This window comes from Lissotriton helveticus, chromosome 5_1 (genome assembly GCF_964261635.1).
Source record: "Lissotriton helveticus chromosome 5_1, aLisHel1.1, whole genome shotgun sequence".
Taxonomy (NCBI): domain Eukaryota; kingdom Metazoa; phylum Chordata; class Amphibia; order Caudata; family Salamandridae; genus Lissotriton; species Lissotriton helveticus.
Window position 1 is genome coordinate 2,079,934,558 of NC_136065.1, and position 20,256 is coordinate 2,079,954,813.

At 44.4% G+C, this 20,256-nt stretch overlaps 1 protein-coding gene and 1 long non-coding RNA gene across 8 annotated transcripts in view; both read right to left on the reverse strand.

Moving 5' to 3' along the window:
- The window catches only part of MSH5 (mutS homolog 5), a 1,532,005-nt gene that overhangs the window by 849,936 nt on the left and 661,813 nt on the right, over window positions 1-20,256 (reverse strand). The window lies entirely within an intron of this gene.
- LOC144754000 (uncharacterized) lies at window positions 17,891-19,003 on the reverse strand. Its single transcript, XR_013594625.1, has 5 exons — window positions 18,924-19,003; window positions 18,575-18,685; window positions 18,383-18,467; window positions 18,019-18,106; window positions 17,891-17,905 (listed from the first exon to the last, which is right to left on the reverse strand). It is a non-coding gene; the product is annotated as an uncharacterized LOC144754000 (long non-coding RNA).

A 20,256-nucleotide genomic window follows, 5' to 3' on the forward strand; every position in this document is an offset into this window, starting at 1 on the left:
CATGCATGTCGTGTCCCTCTAGAAGGGTGGAATGCTAACCCCGTCGCCAGAATTGGCGAGGGGTTAGTATTCCAATTCGTATGACACCTTACTCGACATGTTTTGATAAAGCGATACCAGAGTTGGCATTTAACCGCGAGGATTATAATGCACTTAAGAGTATATGGTATGCGATATCATGGAAACGGATAAGGGATGGATCCCGAATGCCGCAGACAGGCTCAGCTCATGCCAGAGCACCATCTCACACGATTCCAAGCACTCTGCCTTCAGGATTGTTAAGGCCTGCCATAGGAGTGACTGATAGGGGATCTGTGTGTCCATTTTAGGGTTAGATATAGGTATACTATATCTAAAGCAAGGGGTGAGTACACCGCCTTGCCCCAGCTGTCGTGCAGCCAGTTGTGTCAGTTTAGTTAGTCAGCCCAGGGGTGGCATAATACATGCTTCAGCCCCTGGGAGACTTCTGGGTACACCTCAGCCCTGGGTACAGGGACTTGGAGAGGGTGACTCAGTATCCAATTAGATATGTACCTAAGGTACATGGAATCCATTTTACAGAGAGCACAGTAGGCCTGGGGTCCTGAATAGCAGGGCCCCAGGTCAACTAAGTCAGAAAACCAGCAAAACACCAGGCAAAAAGTTGGGGGCAACCATAGTCAGGGATCTACCTTCCTACAGTGGTCTTGGCCCACCATGAATGCAGGTAGTGCCTGTTTTGGCTGGCAGAACAGCGATATGAAAAGCCCCTTCTAAGTCCAACACCACCATCCAATCCCCAGGGTAGACAGGACTTGAGGTAAGGTGATCATTTTGAATTTCCAGGAAGTAATTGAGAAGGCCCAAGTCTAAGATAGGACAAAGGCATGAGTCCTTTTTAGGCACCAGAAAGTAGCTGGAATAACAACTACGACCAACTGATGTCAGCACCCACTCCATGGCTCCTTTGGTCAAAAGAGCTAACACTTCCTGATGGAGCAAGGAGAGACGTCCTAAGTCAGCCTGTCGTAAGTGGGTGGCCTGGATGGAGGGGTTCCTAAAAAAGGGACGGAGTAGTCTTTCTGGATAATTTGCATAACTCACTTGTCAGACGTTATCGACTTTCATTGGGGCAGGTGATGGTAAATATGGCCACCCAGTGGGTGCTCATGTCAGTAAGAGAACAAACTAATGGAGTTTAGAGGCTGCAACTATCAGGAGAGTGTTGGACTGACCCGACTTCTGGGTAGTGGCCCCACCTGATCTGTGAGAAAGGCCACAAAAGGGCTGGGAACCCTACTGGCCTTGGTGGTTAGGTGGAAAGGGACACGATTGGTAACTTAGGCACGGAGAAGACGAAATGCAGACTGGGGTTGGCGAGGGGCCATGGAAAGGCCTAAGGACCTGGCTGTAGCTCTGCTGTCCATGAAGTTCTCCAGCGCTGAGTCTGCCTTCTCACCAACGAGGCGAGAGCAATCAAAGGTCATGTCCTTGAGCGATGCTTGGGAATACCCAGAGAAGCCCGTGGTTCTCAGCCAGGTGCGGCATCTCAGTGCCACTGGCAATAAAACAGCTCTGCCCAATGAGTTGGTCCTGTCAAGTCCACATCTAATGGTGAACTTTGTTGCATCTTGCCCATTTGCAATAGCTTGAGAGAGTATGGCTCGGGCCTCCCCAAGACCATGGGCAGCAAATGATGGACAGTGTGCAGAACAAATTAAACATTCACCCCAGTCAAGAGGTCTGGGTAAAATCAATTGTTCTTTTGCTCACCATGCCACCCCAGTTAATATCCAGCCATATGCAAATCAGGCGTGACCCTGCTTCTCATGGGAACGGTCCAGCCTGAACTGCCAAGCCAGGTCCTCCCTGGACCAGAAACAATCATCCTGGGACTGGTTTCGGGGTATCACCAGTCATCAGCCAGGCAAGCTTGAATCCAGTGGCGCAGTGAGCTTGGGCTCCATGTCTGGACATGCACAGCACACTTAGGGCGAGAAAGCAAAAGACACACAAATGATGGACGTAATGCAGAATAAATCGGACCAGAATCAAGCGCCTTGGGACCCGTTTCAGGAAATCATCCCTCATCAGCCAGGCTAGCTTGAATCCAGTACCATCACAAATTATGGGGTTACCCTGTGACGCTCAGAACTTGGGTCTATATTATATGAGTTAAAATGTGTCTTGTCGGGTAACGCTATTGCTTTGCGAAATCTGAGAGTAATTTATCAAAAAATATATACACCACAGATCCTTAAACAGCGTTGTTCAGTAACCATTATATGAAACATATGGCGTGTGTGGTCCGTGTTAGACCAATATTTAACCCACCTGTTTTACTATGAATGAACAATGATTGTAAGACAACACACCACACTAATATTATTCAGTTTAGTAAATTCAAAATCAAAATTGTGACTGATAAGTACAAATTCCTTGATAAACGGTTGTCACAGATACAAAACACATACCATGCGACTTAGTGAAACGAGTGACATAAAGTGCAACAGTGGTTTTATACAGTATAATACAACAGTTAAACAAAATATATACAGTTATCCATCCTTTCTTTAACAAATGGTTCAACATAACCCTCTAGAGACATTAGTTTAGATTTCAGGATGGTTTAACCAAGGACATGGACTACTCTTGTGAAAAGGTGTGGCGCAGCAGCCAGGCCAACTGCTGACTCTGGAACCCGGGGGCTCACGGTTCGATCCCCGGGTGCCGGCTGCAGATCAGCCCAGCACCATGTGACTCTGGGCAATAGCTTGCTTAATCTTCCCGACGGCCCCCAGCGCCTTGACACCTTCAGGTAATCGTTTGCGCTTTACAAATACTGGACATTTACTCAAAATAGCATTGAAGTTTCGACCCTCGGTGTATGTGTTAATGAGTATACATCACAGCAGGTCTGGTGAGAGTTTTGGGGACAGCCAAGCGGTATTCAATTCAAAGGCCCTCCTCGACACAGGCAGGGCCGGACTGGGAACGAAAACCGGCCCTGGCAAAGTGCTCGGACGTCCCCCCTCCCCCCGGCTTTGGGGGTGCCGCCGAGCACTTTGCCAGGGCCGTTTTTTTTGTCCGATTTTGTTACAGGGCCGATTAAGCTGCAAAAACGGCCCTTTAACAAAAACGGCCCCTAGGGGCCCAAAACCAGCCGCTACCCTTGCGGCGCACCGGGCGATTGCCCGGTGCCTGCTACGGCCAGTCTGGTCCAGCACACATGGATAGAGTCCACCCAAAGGTTCAATCACGAAACAAGTCTCATACCACCCAATTAATGATGTGTGAGGGGAAAATCATAATTTGATCCTCCAATGTAAAGTCCCAAAGTGTCAATAGCTGGGCAAAATCCTAGCCCACTTATGTATAGTTAATTCTTCAGAGTTAATTTCCGAAAAGTCTTCATGCAATAAATGCAAACTCCTTGCAGTGCATCAGTACAGCCTGGAAACGGCCGCTACGTAAGTGTGAACGTCTAACTTCACAAATGTGTGTAATGCATTTCGGCAATTAACACTGAAGAACTAAATATACCTAAGTCCATCATTTGTTTGTGCCGTATCTGCCTTAAATGCATGAGGTGTTCACCGACCGCAGTGCTCGGCTGGTGAAAGAAAAAAATCCTCTTAGACTAACATGGAGACGAATGAGAGCAACTACTGGCAGGCAGGCAATACTGCTCGAAAAATTCCAGATCCAGTCTAACGCCTGGGAAATATCGTAAGGCAAGGAATCTGCGACTACTAGGCTTCATCAGATCAGGCCTGCTAGTGGAAACCCGACATGGTTCTCCTTGCTAATCGAACAGCCAGTGTACGAGGTATCACATCGAACTCGCTTGTGTATGTTGCAGCCAGGTCTCCTGCTCCCTGGATACGGCATATGACACCACAACCAGCTTAAATGTAAACAGCTACAACATCCCTGATGAAATCTCCTCAAATGACATCACAGATGGTATCTCTAACGAGATCATAAACAACATCATTGTATAAACAAGCATAATGTGTGATGCAGAGGGTGTCCATGTCAACCTTGCACAGTAAGTGATTTAAGATCATAATACTGAATACACCTAAACAAGCATTAGCAAAACCAATGGGTCTAGCACTGGCTGCAGAGCTATTTGATATTAGCAATGGTTGTTTCCTTTCAATATACTGGAAAAGAAAACTAAACCGTTTAAATACTACCAATGGATGTACTGGCAGCCATTTTTCATTTTTTTAATTATTAATTTTGTCAAAAACCATTCTGCTTCAACCATAGAACATGCCCAGCACAAGTTGAACTGGCACCCATAGCAAGCACGGCATGAACGCCACTACATGTATCGAACGTGAGAAGGAGTGACAAGTACTGGAAGCACATAATAAGTGCACAGTGGAGCATGGAGATGGCCAAACTACGCATGACAAGTGTTGGAAGAGCACAACAGCAGTGCACACAGCAAGCAAAACGGTGCACATGGAATGCTTCTGTATGGAAAAAACAACAGTTCTGTAAACAAACACTAAAGTGAACAATCTGGTAACACAACTAAAAGTACACACAGCAAAGACGCTAGTGCAATAAGCAAGCTTTTGAAAGGAAAATAACTGTAAATAGTAAACATAAAAGAATACAAACAATGCTGTTTTAAAGGAAATAACAACAGTATATAAAAGAAGAGGAAAAGTATACAAAGCAAACTTTTGCAAAGAAAATAACAATCTCACTGGCACTTGATTCTAGGCCGTGTTCATTCCAGTATTTGTGAGGCAAAAGTGCACGAGCAAGGTCAGGCTACTAGGGTTCTCTTTAATCCCTATCCCGTCATGTTAAGGTATTACTGTACTCAACATTGCACCTTTGTCTTGTATATTGGCTCAGTATCAAAGCAGTCTTGTATATAGGTACGATATTAGACTGAAAACCATTGTCCACTTAACATAATACCTATTTCCGCTGGTTGAATTTACACACAAGCACTTTAACACCCGTAGTAGTGTGTTTATGTGAACGAGAAACGGCAGTGCTTCAAATTTCTTGCTCCTAGGGTCCCCTATAGTGGCTGTTCCCTACCTCGTCTTATTAGGACGCTAATTTTATTTAACTTGGCACTTCCGTCTTACACATTGGCTTTTTTGAAGCACAGTCTCTAACTTGGGTACCATATTTGACTGAAAACCACTGGCCACTTAGCATAGCACCTACTATCGCTGCTTGAATTTGCACTTAAGCACTTTTACTCCTACGGCGGTGTTTTTAGGAGAACTTTAATTGGCAGTACTACAAATCTGTTAAGGCTTGATCAAGCAATTGCAAGACTTTTTATTTTCTGGCTTGGTACCTTTTATTTCAACAGACAGGAAAGGCTGAAACAAAATATAAAGGCCCATAAATATGAGGCTTTATGGTGAAGGAGAACTATGATGTATTTTTATGCTTTCTTCTCATTGTTTGGTATTGTGTATTGTGCTATGTTTATGGTTTTAATTGACTGATAAACAATATATATATTTTACAAAACTGTCTCACAGCAAATCACACACAGTGTACAAAGCTTGCGTGTAGCAGATGGGAGTAGAGCTGCACTGAGATTGCTGCTTCAGTGATCTAACATTTTCCACTAGAGGGCGCTAATTACTAACATGTTGGTCGGTGGCAGAAAACGTAACCTCTATTCCCGAAACAGAACTTAATTTTTTTAATGTGATTGATCAACAAACACAGCAGGTCTCTCTACAGCATCGTGAATATCATACAAATTATTATATAGATTTACAACACAGAACGCCGACAAATACAAATATGAGTGAAAGGGCCTGGACACAGACAAGACAGAGTTCACTGAAAGATATAGCATGAAATAGTAGGAGATAGTGAAGGCAGCAAAGAGAGAGATGGCCCAGGAGAAGGAGCTGCTAAGCGGAAACAAATGATAAACAAATTGGAGTAAAACAACACACGCTGTCCCCAGCACTGAATGGAACTACTCTGTGTGCGAATGTGTTCCTTATGCAAGGCAATATGCCGTGATTCACAGCGAAGTCACAGTTAGTGGTTGAAGTTCATTGCCCCATGCTGTAGTGAGTGATACAAAAATGTGAATGATACATGAAAAATCTAAAGACCAAAGGATGAAGAGGGTCGACTGAGTGCTCCTATAAGTATGAGAGAGAGAGAGAAAGAGTGTATGTGTGTGTGTGTTTGTAAATATAATTTTACTAAAATTAAAAGGTCTAGGACCTAAAGGGACCTAAAAAGGTTGGCGATAACCCAACACTTTACACACATAATACGGTGGAAACGGATTCATTTCTTTAATTTATTTCACTGTGCTTGGACAATATGGGGAGGCCTGCTAAATTAAACTATTTCCTTGATTCAAAGTCTGCATTTTTCAAAATTGAAGTCTTTGAAATTGCAAAACTGTTTGTCCGTGTCCTACAGATACATTTTGAATCGAAAAGTCATTAGGAGTTTTAAAAAAAAGTGCCTTCTGCAACCCAAAGTGAATTGCAAAGGAAAGGATATGCGTTAGGGGAACCCCCTTCTCCGTTCCAACTCCCACATTTAGTTTGGGACTGCATTTGTAGTCACACAGCAGCATCAGTTCCCAAGACCTGAACCTGCCTAGTAATGGAGGCCGCATTCACAAGGTGGAGGCTGAAACAGATGGGGGGGCACAGAGCTACCCAGAGGGCGACTTCATGCTCCTCCCAATGCCATTCCCTGAATACAAACTGTCCGTTTTGTAGGCAGCTCTTGCTCCTTAAGGCGACAGGTGCCGCTTTTTAGGTTTCGCCTGGCGTCGGAGCTCCTAGCTCCGCCCAGGAGAAATCTGATGTCCCTACAGTGTAGGGCTTAGTCCCGCCCTCTGTTCCATTGGCTAGCTCCATAAATGGAGGCTAGCCATTGGAACAGAGATCTGTCCGTCATGGCCGGACCAGATTCGTGGGCGTTCCCGAGATTTTTTCGCTCTCCGCCTCTGCGATGTCGTCATCGCGGCCGTGGGCGGGGTTTATTTTTTTGGTGCGTCCATGTTTGTGTTCTCATTCCGCGGCCGACCGCCAACGGAGGAAGCCTTCCTGACCCCCCCCCTGTCCGTGTACTTCATGTTTTTCAGAGCACACATTATCAACGGAGGAAGCCTTCCCGACCCCCCTCCCGCTGTCCGTATACCCGCCCCCCCACCCCTGTCCATGTGCTTCATGTTTTTCAGAGCGCACATTACCGCGGCTGTGGGCGGGGTTGCCGAAATGCCCGCTCCGTGCTGGGCCTCCGTTGTTCCCCAGGTGAGTGCTTGTTCTTTTTTGCCTTCTTTAGCTCCCGAGTTTTAAATCTAAACATCGGAACGTGGTAAAGACGGGTATCGATTTATGATCGACTTTTACGTGAGAGCATTTCATGCATGTTGTGGGATCGTGGTCACATCATTCGAGCGGCCTCGTAAAGCGTCTGCACGCACCCAGATCTTAATCCATACATATGCAGAAGCTTCCAGGCGACCTGTTAACTCAAAGGTGTTAATAAGAATGCCAGGGTTGCATGGTTTCAGATGCCTAACCCCCGCCAAGCCAACAACGCCCTTCCACTCTGCAAACAAGTACCAAGTATTTACTGTGGCCGTTCTGTGTATGTTTACTGCCCCGTTGTTGCCTGTGTGTGCAAGACACTAGCCTGGCCCACGAACAAGGAGACAGGTGAAGAGGTTGGACCCGGCGAGGCAGTTTGGAAACGTGCACTAGAGAGGCGTGTTCCCGGAGTTCATTAGCTCCCTTTGACTCTTGGCTACTCACCCAGTTACATTATAGCGTCCTCTGGGCTTAGCCAATATTTAACAGTGGCAAATGCTCCACTTTTGGCTTTCTGAGATGCCGCACTTTACAGTAGTTGCTTTTGTATTTGCATCGTATTATGCTTCCAGGCCTTTGTAGCTATGTTATCCGAATGAGAACAAGGTCTCTATTTCCTGGTTCACAAAAAAGAACAAATTAAATGCGTGTACAGCAATCATCTAATTAGGGCGTGTTTGTTACAGTAACGCGTGTTAAGGAAGACAAATATGGACTTCTACAAACAGGCATTCATTATATATGTACATGCATTTAAAAGGAACAGAAAACCGAGGCTAGATGAAGCAATTCAGACTGCGGCCCAGTACTAGGCTTGTTTCCGGTACTCTGGAACGTGGCAAGTGGGCAGGTAGCCCAGTACAGACCTGTTTTTAAATGTGGTGCTTGCTGTTTAGCGCCTCATGTTTTTAACAAGTGAACAAATCACTAAACTATTAAAATGCAACAAACAGACGTGGCTGAACTCTGACTCCGTGCAGATCTATTCCCTGTGTGACAAAAGCAGGGGTGCAGATAGTCTGTGCTCTTAAACACACCGGGCAGCACACGCGTTTGTGTGCTAGGGCCCGCAGCTCTCCTCCGTCCCGCCCCCCCCACCTCCCTCCGCCCGCAGTTTTCCTCTGTCACTGCCTCCTTAGCCAGCACCTCACACTGCCTCCTTGAGTGCTGCGGTGTGGGGCGCTTGTTTTGTGTTGAATGCATTAGAATACAGGCCGGTAAATAATGTTGGAAATGCACAAAAATCCGATATTGTTTCCCCTTCTCATGCACAAACGTAAACAGCAAAATCACAAAGAAATCTGTTTTAAAAAAAATCGAGCGCTGTCTTCATCGTTTCAGAATTATTAGAGGAAACAGAAGGATAAATGCCAAGTTACAAAAGAATTCTGATAATTTAACACTAAATCGTTTTCACCCACCAACTCCATTGGCTGTTCCAGAATAGCAAAAAGTAATAAATGACTAGTATTTTTTCGTATTTTTTTTTAGATGTCAACCCTAGCCAGGAGCCAAAGCTTGATATTTCCGTGAAGGTCGCCTGTTCCTCCGCTAGACTGCTGTGAACGGGTAGCACTATTAATGGGAAGAACTCGCATCACAACCCGATCAACCTTTATTTTAGAATTTGACGAAAAATATGGTATGTCGCGTCCAGATGCTTCAGAGCAAAACCTGCAAACTATTCATGGTAGAAATATTATATTTAGGAATGGGTGACTGGCTATGTGTGTGTGTGTCTGGCTCTGTGTGTGTGTGTGTCTGGCTCTGTGTGTGTGTCTGGCTCTGTGTGTGTGTCTGGCTCTGTGTGTGTGTCTGGCTCTGTGTGTGCGTCTGGCTCTGTGTGTGCGTCTGGCTCTGTGTGTGTGTGTCTGGCTCTGTGTGTGCGTCTGGATCTGTGTGTGCGTCTGGCTCTGTGTGTGTGTGTCTGGCTCTGTGTGTGTGTGTCTGGCTCTGTGTGTGTGTGTCTGGCTCTGTGTGTGTGTGTCTGGCTCTGTGTGTGTGTGTGTCTGGCTCTGTGTGTGTGTCTGGCTCTGTGTGTGTGTCTGGCTCTGTGTGTGTGTCTGGCTGTGTGTGTGTGTGTGTGTGTGTATTTGTGTGTGTATTTGTGTGTGGGGTTCTGTGTGTGAGCAATGCCAATAGCTCTAACTTTTCCAAAGGCGAAACCATTGCATTGTAAATGCTTGTTAAAACAAGTTGTCATTCATGGAAAGAGAATGCAGGAGTTAAAGTCTGCTCTCACTCAACAAGTCAACAATCCTACATTTTCAGCCGCAGTGAAATGTTCATAAAAGGACCTGCCTCATACTTATTTAATGAGGCAATCGTTCTGGGAGCCTTCTGTGAAAGGTGGGACTGAGTTGATCATATTTGCTTGTCAGAATGAAGGTCCAGTCGCAAAAAGACACCAAATACAGAGCCTTAAGTGGGCCGGGTCCAGCCGGTGCTCAGCACCAGCAGTTATAAAAAGCAGTTGCTGAGACGGGTCCCTATCGGGCTCTCCATTTTTGCCCTCGCACTCGGGTTGACAAAAAAATCTTACCTCAGAAGCAATACCACCCTTTACTGCCTTTGGGGTAGCTTCATTATAGTTCTTTTTAGTCTCATAAATTCAGAACCAAAGCATTTTCAATATTCTATACAAAGAAGCCATAGTTCTTGCTTATGTATCTAATGCAACTAACAACCACTGACAAAGCTAATAGTACTGGCTTGTTGTAGTATCCTGTAAATTGTATGGTAGTATGTATCCCTTTATTTTAGCGTGGGTTAAGTCATTTTCCAGAATGTATCTGTTGCTTAGTGACAATAAAAATGTTGTAACACAGTTGGTTGGAGCGGCTCTGCTGGAGCAGGTGTGTTTAGACAAGATCATTGTTAAACATGGGGCAGTGCCTGTAACACATAAACTCAGGGGAGTACCCTTTAGTGTTAGGGAGGATTTGGAGAAGAAGTTAAAAAATCTTTGTGCGAAGGGCGTCATAGAACCTACGAAGTCCTCCTTGTGTCTTCCTCCCTTAGTGGCGGCCCGGAAAAGGGGTGGGGAGCTTCGAGTCAGTGTTGATTTGAGGTCACTCAACAAAGAGATTTGGGTGAACTCGCATCCACTGGCCAAAATCAGTGATTTGTTTGTGTCTACTAAGGGAGCAAAGGTTTTTACCAAACTTCATCTGGCCAGTGCATACCCCCAGGAGGAACTGCATCATGAGTCCCGTCATCTTACTGCTTTTGTTTCACCCCTAGGAACTTTTTATTGCAGCCTGCCATTTGGAGTGGCATCGGCGTTTTCAGTGTTTCAGAGAATCATGGGTAATATTATCAAGAATGTGGACGTTGTTCTGGTCTTCCATGACGACGTTCTCATATTTGCCAAATATGCTAATTCCCATAATGCGGTTATTCATAAAGTTGTAAGTCTGTTTTAGGAGCATGTTGTGATATTGAAGGCAGAAAAATTTTAACTTTTGTGCACAAGAGTAGAATATCTAAGACATGTGATTTTGCAAGATGGAGTCAGTCCCAGGCCAGGGTTGTTAGAAGCTATTGTTAACGCTGCTGCACCTGTGGACAAGATAGGTGTGACATTTCTGCTTAGTTTATGTGAGTACAACTCTAGATTTATTCTAAATGTTGCATCCACTGTGCGACCCATCAGTAGTCTCCTTAAAAAGGGTGCAAGGTTTGAGTGGTGTGATGTATGTGCATCAGCCCTTAATTAATCAAGTCAAATCTACGTTACGGACAGTACTGCTCTTAAGCCTTTTGATCCCAGTCTCCCTTGCTGTGTTACTGTGGATGCCAGTCAGGTGGGATTGGGGGCCACGTTGACACAAGTGGAAGGTGGGGTTGAGCTTACTGTGAGTTTTGCTTCCCGAGTGTTAAGAGCAGCTGGACTACAGTATTCTGTTATCGAGAAAGAGCTTTTAGCATGCAGTTGGAGATCGAGAAATTTCGCACGTACATTTGGGAAAAACGTTTCCTTCTGCAGACAGATCAGAAACCTCTGGTGAGTATTCTGGGTGGCAGCATGAGCAAGAGCTGTACACCTAGGATATTACGGATGGTCACTAGACTTCTCCAGTATCAATTTGAAATGAGGCACATCTCAGGAGGGAAAAATGGGAGAACTGATTTCCTGTCCAGTTTCCCGGTTGAGTTGGATGAACAAGAGGTAGATAAGCCTGGTGATCTGACTGGTGAAGATTGTGATAATTGTTTGGTGGTGGTGTTGGAAACACCAAAGCTGAATCTTTGATCAGAAAATGAATGGATGCTGGCTTTTGAAAGTGATTGTGTGTTACAGGAAGTGTGTTCATTTGTGGGTAATGGGTGGCCCAGAGAAAAGGCTCTATAATCGCTTATTCAACCATTCTCGAAGGTGGAAAGCGAACTTTCTCTTGAAGACGGTTTACTTTTGAGAGTTACCAAGTTGGTTCCTCCACATGTTTTCTGTAATAGTATTGTTCGAAGGGCTCATGAAGGGCATCTCGGATCCACACTTCACAAATGACGCATTCGGGACTCCTATTGGTGGCCGGGTATGGACACTGAAATTGAGGACATGGTTGTTAGCTGTTGTGTGTGTGGAGCTGTGGACAAAAACCTCATGGTATCAAATCCTCCTTTAATGCCTACTGAGTGTCCACAAGGACCGTGGATTATACTGGGTATTTATATCATGGGAGCCTATGATATTCTCCCTGGGGGTTTCAGGTTTGTCTTGGTCCTCATGGACTATAGGTCCAAAGTCAAGCTAGTGAAAGAAGCCAATGCTAAGAGTGTTGTGGAGTTATTAAGGGAGGTGTTGTTGAGACAAGAGTTTCCTGAAGTTTTAATCTCAGATAACGGGAAACAGTTTGTGAGCACTGAATTCCAATCCTTTCTTGTTGATTCGGGGGTTAAGCATGTGAGGAGTTCCTTATATCACCCTCAAACGAATGGACTTGTGGAGGGGATGAGCCGGGGAGTGTGTCAAGTGGGCCAGAGCAGGAAATCATGATGTGCATAAAGCTTTGGATAGTATGGTGTGGTTTTACAGAACAACACCTCATTCCTCCACAAAGGTATCTCCATTTGAACTGGCGGGAGGAAGGAAGGTCAACACCAATTTCAGACCAGGATGGATGTCAAAATGGATCAAGTCAGAATCAGATGTCTTAAAGTTAATGTCTATTGTTAGAGAAAACATGTCAAGTTAAACAAAAGGAGTGGTATGATGCTAAAAAAGGAGTCAAACTAGTTCCACTCGAAGTAGGCGATGTGATCAAGATTAGATCACCCGTTCATACCAAGAAGGAAGAAAATAAGTTTGGTGATCCAGTCAAAGTTATTAAAATAGTTGGGAATGCATTAAAGGTTTTGGGAGGTCATTGGTGGAATCTGAACATAGTGGTCAAAGTTCACACTAAGGGACTTACTCCTGTGTGTAAAAATATTGATCCGTCTTGCAGAGGTGTGGGTTCCCGACAAGTCGGTCGTAGAAGGAGGTCTAGGGATATTGTTAAACGTGCAAGATACAGATTGTAAATAGCGGTATTGTATTAACTGTTTTCCTCTTTTTTTTTTTGTTTGGTGTTTTGGTGGTTTTTTTTAGGAAAAAGGGAAGATGTTTAGTACCCTGTTAATTGTATGGTAGTATGTATCCCTTTAATTTAGTGTGGGTTAAGTCAGTTTCCGGAATGTACCTGTTGCTTAGTGACAAGAATGTTGTAACACAGTTGGTTGGAGCTGCTCAGCTGGAGCGGGTGTGTTCAGTGGCCCACTGACCATTTGGCCATGAATAAATTATCTTATGACTTAAATGATCTCTGGTTTCTTACAACATAGGTGTAATGTTACTTGTATTATATGTCTGGATGCAAACAGCAAACTAGCTAATCACAGATTTTTAGCTTATGCATTTTAAGCCACGCCCCTAACTGCACCTGTCACGCCCCTTTGAGACCCCCCTCTCCCTTATTTCATCGGCTCAGGGGTTTGAGTGGGATGAAAAACTAGGGGGTCTATCAAAGGGGCGTGGCCAATATAATTAAGGGCGTGGCTTAAAAACACATAAGCTAAAAACCTGTTCTTAGCACAGTGTGCCTCCTGAATGGTATTTTGTTGCTTCTATCATTGCATCTGGATTTATAATACAAGTAACATTACACCTACAACAAGACAGTACTATTGGTTTTGTCAATGGTTGTTAGTTGCATAAGAAAAATAAGCAAAACGTATGGCTTCGGTTTATAGAATATTGAAAATGCTTCAGTTTTGAAATGATGAGCCTGAAAGAACTATAACGAGTCTCTTTGAAGTTACATCCCAGGCAATGAAGGGTGGCACCGCTGCAGAATTACCCGTTTTTTTCACCCTGAGGGTGAGGGCAGAAATGAAGAGCCTGATGGGGACCCGTGTCAGCACCTGCTTTTTACAGCACCGACAGGACTCGGTCCACTTTAAGCCCTGATCCCACTTAAAGCCCTGACTAAATTGATTATAACCTTAGCATAGTGCTTCTACGATGAGTACTTGGCACATGTGCTCTCTATGCACCTACAGTTAGGGATGTAAGGAACATACTCTAACGCTGGGAACACGTAATAAAGGCGGGGCTACTAAGGGAGATTACAGGTTGTACGGCTTGCACAACGCACGCACGCACGCAGTCTGTGTACACAAGATGCGGGCAGATGGCCAACACGATTAGGAGGTGTTTGAAATTCACATGTCGCCTTCCCCACCCTCAGGCAGAGTTTACGTTTTATTCTTCTAGCTAAGGTGGTAAAATTCGTGTATGCAGCCTGCGTAGGTACATCCATCCATCCATCTTGCATCTTTCTCCCTCTAAGCCAATCGCACCGTTTCACAGAAAACTACATCGTAAGTTAAGTATCCACCGAGAGCTGGGAAGTCCTGGCGGGACATGGACATGGCTCACTTCAGATGGAGAACAAGCACCGGCACGCGCACACCTGCCTAGGTGGAGCTCAGTCTGAGAATCAGTGGAAGATTAAACTAAACAATAGCAGAGTTCAAAACTCAAAGTACTGCACCCAATCACTGCAGGATGCCAACAATGCAGTTAGCATATTTGCAGTAGTGGGGGTGATGTCAGGATAAACGCTGTCAAACTAGGCCTTGAAAAAAAATGTCAGCTGTATATTGAATTAATAAAGTGCACAAAAATAACGTCATCAATGATGCCATTGGTGATGTCATAAACGACCTGTGATATCATCAGTATCATTTCAGATGCAATCAATGATTTTTGTTTTGCTCCTGAACCATAAAATCACTCGTTTAAAGGGGCCTATCTAGTGACTGGTGTCACAGCCGATCTCACCCCTCCATCCCCCCACTCTCCCCCAACCCCCCCCCCCCCCCTTCCCGCCCCTACCACATCAAAGAAGCGCACATCCTATGTCAACCCTTGGTGAATTGTTCCTGAAGCAGCAGGGGGCACAGAGAATCGTTGTTGTCCACGACATAGGTTGACCCATTTCTCTGGGTTTTTTTTAACGAAATCTCTGCGATCCTCAATCAGGCACAACAACGGCGGACTTTCAAAGCCGCACTTCACTGTTCAGTTTCCTTTTATTCAATAGATGTGCACAGCAATTCCTGCACCTGCCCTCCTTCGGTGCAACTGCAAACGCAGAACAGAAATTATGGATACTTGGAATGGTGCAACTCAGGTACAAATATCCTAGGCAACAAATATCTTGAAGATACTCAGGTAAACAGTTCAGCTGTGAATATATTTAAACCTCAATATACTGACTCAACCACATATTTATTAAAAATATATATATACATATATTTATTCAAAATTCTGCCATACACAAAATACACGAATCAATTGTTAAAATAGGTGGCTACAGGGAGGAGCCAAGTTGGCGACCAAGATGGCCGCTTAGGCTCCCGGCTCCGTAGACCTGCTCATCCTGCTGCAGGATCCTGCTGGATATCCTGTGCCTGTGCAACGCTCCCGTGTAGACAAATCAAAATAACGCCGCACCGTGAGACCCGAGGGTTCCATCGGCTTCGAGAACGGAGAAACATCGTCTTGAAGTTTGCGGCCTACATCAGCTCTGAAGCCGGGGCCTCGAGTAGAAATCTAGCCGGCACCTAGTTGAATAACATCGGCCATAGGAGCTTGGGAGGAGCCAGTCCACCGGAACGGAAGTGAAGTTTTTGTCCGATCTTCGTATTGAACATCCGAACAGATTGGCGCTGCCAAGGAACATCCCACAGACACTGCGGATGCAAGTTGGGTGTTAATTGACGGAGCCAGTGCTGTGAGCGCACTCGGAATCGTCGGAACGGTGGCCCGGCGGATGCGGTTACATCCTGACGACGGCTCCGGACTATCCTGCACGCGGAACGGTGGCCAGGCGGATGCGGTTACATCCTGACGACGGCTCCGGACTATCCTGCACGCGGTTGGAGCGGGTGTCATCATCTTTAACACTGGTGGGTCTGTCCCTGCGGGCCCGGGGGACCGACCATGGCGGAGATGTATGGCATGGCACCCAATGCCGACCTGCGTGGGATTCGGACCCAACCCTCCAAGGGGTCCAGGAAAAGTCGCACGGATATCTTGGGACGTCATATCCTAACTAAGGGGTATCCGACACCAGACCAGAATGTTACCATCGAGGGGGAACAATCAGTGATGGCCAGAGTTGAACCCACGCTTGCAGCTCTAATGGCGACTGTCGGTGGTCTTCACCTTTCCCCGAACCGGAGAGCCCAAGCTCTGGAACGCAAATTGGATGCCGTTACTTTCGAGATGGGGCATATGAAAGCAGCTTGTGTTCAATTTCATGACATTGTGAGAGTGGCGGAGTCCACAGCAACTGGTTTAATCAGTACCATCAACCCTATACAGCGAGAGAGGAGTGAGACTCTGACCTGCAAATCAGCGAATGGCTATGTGTCGGAAGTCCCTGTTGTGTTTGCATGTTCAGTATTGACATTGCCGGAGAGACAATCGCGCCGTAAAGTACATCTGAGGGCTCATGTGAGAACTCAGGAGTGGTTTGGAGGGGTGGCCCTCTCGCTTTTTTCGAACTCAGTTAAATGTGACTTGAAACAACGTCGGGAGTTCTTGACGGCTCGGATGGGACCCAATGATAACGTGTTTGAATATGTCGTGATGTTTCCGGCTCGCTCCTGAGTTCAGCCAAACGGACACTTCTGGTCTTTTCACTCTTTCAAGATGGCGACTGTTTGGTTGGAGAACATTCATGTGCTTGATCGAACTGGCCAGGGCTGAGAACGGCTTATCCTTCAAGACATTTGTTCGAGTGGTGGCTGTGTGGGACTCACTTTATAATGTTGATACCGGGAGGCGATGTAGGCGAGTAATGAATCCCCCGATTTTAGCTCGATTGTGTAACCGTTAAATATCCTTACTTAGGGGGAGGCTCAGAGTTAGCGGGAGGGGAGAGGCCGGGAGCCTGTACAAAGGCCCTCCTCCATTTCCTATTATGGGTTATTATAGTTTAGATTGGGCGACAGGCACACTGCTAGTTGGGGTTTGGCGTAAGCTACATGCAGGGGTGCAGGGTGGGGTGTTGCGCGCTTAGCGTTTTTGTTTATTTTCTTTTCTTTTCTTAATTATCCTGACCCCCTTTTTTCAGTGTTACGGTGATAATGCGAGCGTCATTAGTTTGATTTGGGTATCTTCTGCATACAAGGACTGGAATGTATCCTGTTCATGATCTCAGTATAGATTGATTTTGGGAGCGGCGAGACTGAGGGGCAGTACCCTTTGAGAGAGTGAACCCCGTTAATTTCATAATCCTGCTTGTCTAGGAGTGTTGTGTCCTGTGTCTTATGTCGCTACTATCCTGATTTTTCAACAATATGATAATTGTATGTACCTGATTGCATTGCACCTGATACGTTCTTATTGTTATTGCCTTTTTAAAACTAATAAAAAGATTTATAAAATAAAAATAAAAAATATAGGTGGCTACAAAGGTGACAAAGTAGCCGCTTAGATATTCAATTAAAAAAACATAATATATGACTTAATACACAGAAAAAATACAGTCAATTTTATATTAGTTAAAACAATTTTCACACAGTCATAAACAAATTTTAACGTCTAAACAGTACATAATTTGTTGTCATCTGTCTCTACGCGCGTTTCGGTGAGTAACCGCCTTCTTCAGGAGAGTCACACGATGCTCTAGAAAAAACAATAGGCATTTCAAGATTATTTTTAGCAACAGTACATTGAGGTTGGAGTAATGGCATACACAATGCCGAGGTACACATGCAGTTCTGCGGCGTGATATCATACACAGACAGGGAAAAAGGTGAAACAGAAGGTAAAAAGATAAAGACCTGTGATGAAAAGAGTGAAAAGTTGAAAGATGATGGAGTAAAGCCATACCAACCACCTATGTGTCACGGGAAGGGGATTTATTATAGTGCCCTAATGAACTGATCGAATCACCCAAAATAAAAAGACCCCCTTAAATAGAAGAAAAAAGGAGAATCTATTGCTCTTACCATAGTTAGGTACTATTCTGCACTTCACATGAGCAGATATGGAACAAGGATGTGTGAAACAGCTGTCACTAATGGGGAAAAACAGAATGGTAACGATCATTCCAATATCCAGTACTCAGAGCAGCTGTAGGCTATAGGGTACTTCTAGGAGGTAATGCCAGACATTTTTGAGGCAAATTACCTGATAGTATATTAACAGATCGCCTTGGGTACTGCAATGGCCACTTGGGAATAGAATAACTACAGCTGAATTCAGGCACCTTTCAGATCTACGAAAAATATATATAGTTTTAAGACAAGGAGGTCATGGCGAGTTTCGATATACTACCTCATGACTATAGATCAATTTCATTACCTGAATAGAGCTGCCCGGCATAAATCTAAACGGTATAAGGCCACAAAAGTAAAATTATTATTGTTGTTGTGGTAGCACTGGGCGATCCACGTGAAAAAGAAAGATGAATCTAAAACACAATAAGATTCAGAAATGTTTGCAGTAAATATACCAAATTGGTGAACTTTCTCGATTGAAAATATTGGTTCACCTATATGTTACCTTGACTCTTTTGCCAATTGTGGTTTATCTTGAGTAGTAATGGCAATCGTAATAAGTTCAAAGGTATCAAAAACCTATGAAATAAAAAAGGAAAATGAGGAAAGGCCGGCCGGCAATAGTTTAAAGTCTCAATAATGCATGCAATAACTACGGAAGCGTAGACAGTGTAAGACACACTCACTTCTCATTTCATTTAAAAGTTCTGGTTCTACGGGCACCGAAAGGATATATGCGACCCCAGCAATCTTTGTGATGCTAATTTTCTGTAAGCTTGAGGCGCGAGGGTGATGTGCTAGAAAAAACAACAGCGGTGTCTCTGGTTACAAATGAAATTCTAAGTATTCGAGACGACAATAGTGCATCTCGAGATTAAGATAGTGCATTTATCAATTATCAAAAATAGACAGTGCCCCGCCCTTACTTACGAGTTACAAATGAAATTCTAAGTATTATATCGAGACGACAATAGTGCATCTCGAGATTAGGGTAGTGCATTTATCAAAAATAGACAGTGCTCCGCCCGTACTTACGAGTGATGTATGTCAGGAAAGTCTACGCGCTCTCTTTTCAATACGGCACTCGACTGCGGCGGCCATGCCGAAGATAAAGCCTCACAACGAACGTGCTGTGCGTTCCACGGCGTGATGACGTCATCCGTTTACCGAAAGTACGCAAATGAATGACAGCTCTATCAACCTTTCCGGTATGTCCAACCCCTCTACGTTCACACCGAACTTAGAGATGCTTGGTCCCGAGGTCCAAGTATTTGAGAATAAAATACTCAATTGTCTTAAGAAAGCCATTAAGTTTGTACCCAAACCACTATATAATCTTACTAAAGAAGAACAGTGCTCTCTTCAATCTTTAGCTAAAGATAACACCCTTACAGTTAAGGCGTGTGATAAGGGAGGTGGCATTGTGCTCATAGACACACAGACATATAAAACCAAAATGAAGTCTATGTTGGGTGACACAAGTTTCTACATTATGCAACAAAAGGATACCTCTCCAGCAGTCAAAAAGCGAATTTTAGAATTAACAAAATTGGCACTTGAGAATAACGAAATCTGTGACAAAGAGTATGATTATTTAAATCGATCTTCCTTTACTATGCCTTGTATTTACGGAATCCCAAAGATTCACAAGGACACACTTGATCCACCATATCGTCCAATTATTTCGACGATTGGTTCGATTACTGAACCTCTCTCGAAATATTCAGATGCCCTGTTGAGACCACACATATCTAAAATACCCTCTTACATTATGGACACTACCTCCATTATTAATAAAATAGAAGGAATTCCATTTAACCAGCCAAATAATATCCTTGTCACACTGGATATAGAAGCGCTATACAGTAATATCCCGCAAGTTAGTGCATTGATTGCCATTGATTGGTTCATAGATGAATATCAAGTACCTTGCCCTAAGTCTTTTCTATTAGAATGCATCCAAATAGTACTCACTGAGAACACCTTCCAATTTGGAAATAGCCTGTATAAACAAATAAAGGGCGTGAGTATGGGGGCTTCGGTAGCCCCTTCTGTAGCAAACATCTTTATGGCGAAATTTGAACACACCCACATACACAATCAAGTGGCCCCATTCTTTGAGTCCATCTATATGTGGTCACGCTATATTGATGATATTTTTTTCATATGGATAGACACTGCTCAAATGCTGCAGGAATTCCTGATGTGGCTCAATGTATGTGATACTAATCTACGTTTCACTTCACATACCAGCAGGGAGCAAGTTGACTTTTTGGACATCTTAATTAAACATAATCATGGCACACTGGAAGTAGATTTATTTATTAAACCGACAGCACTTAACACATTACTCCATTTTAACAGTTAC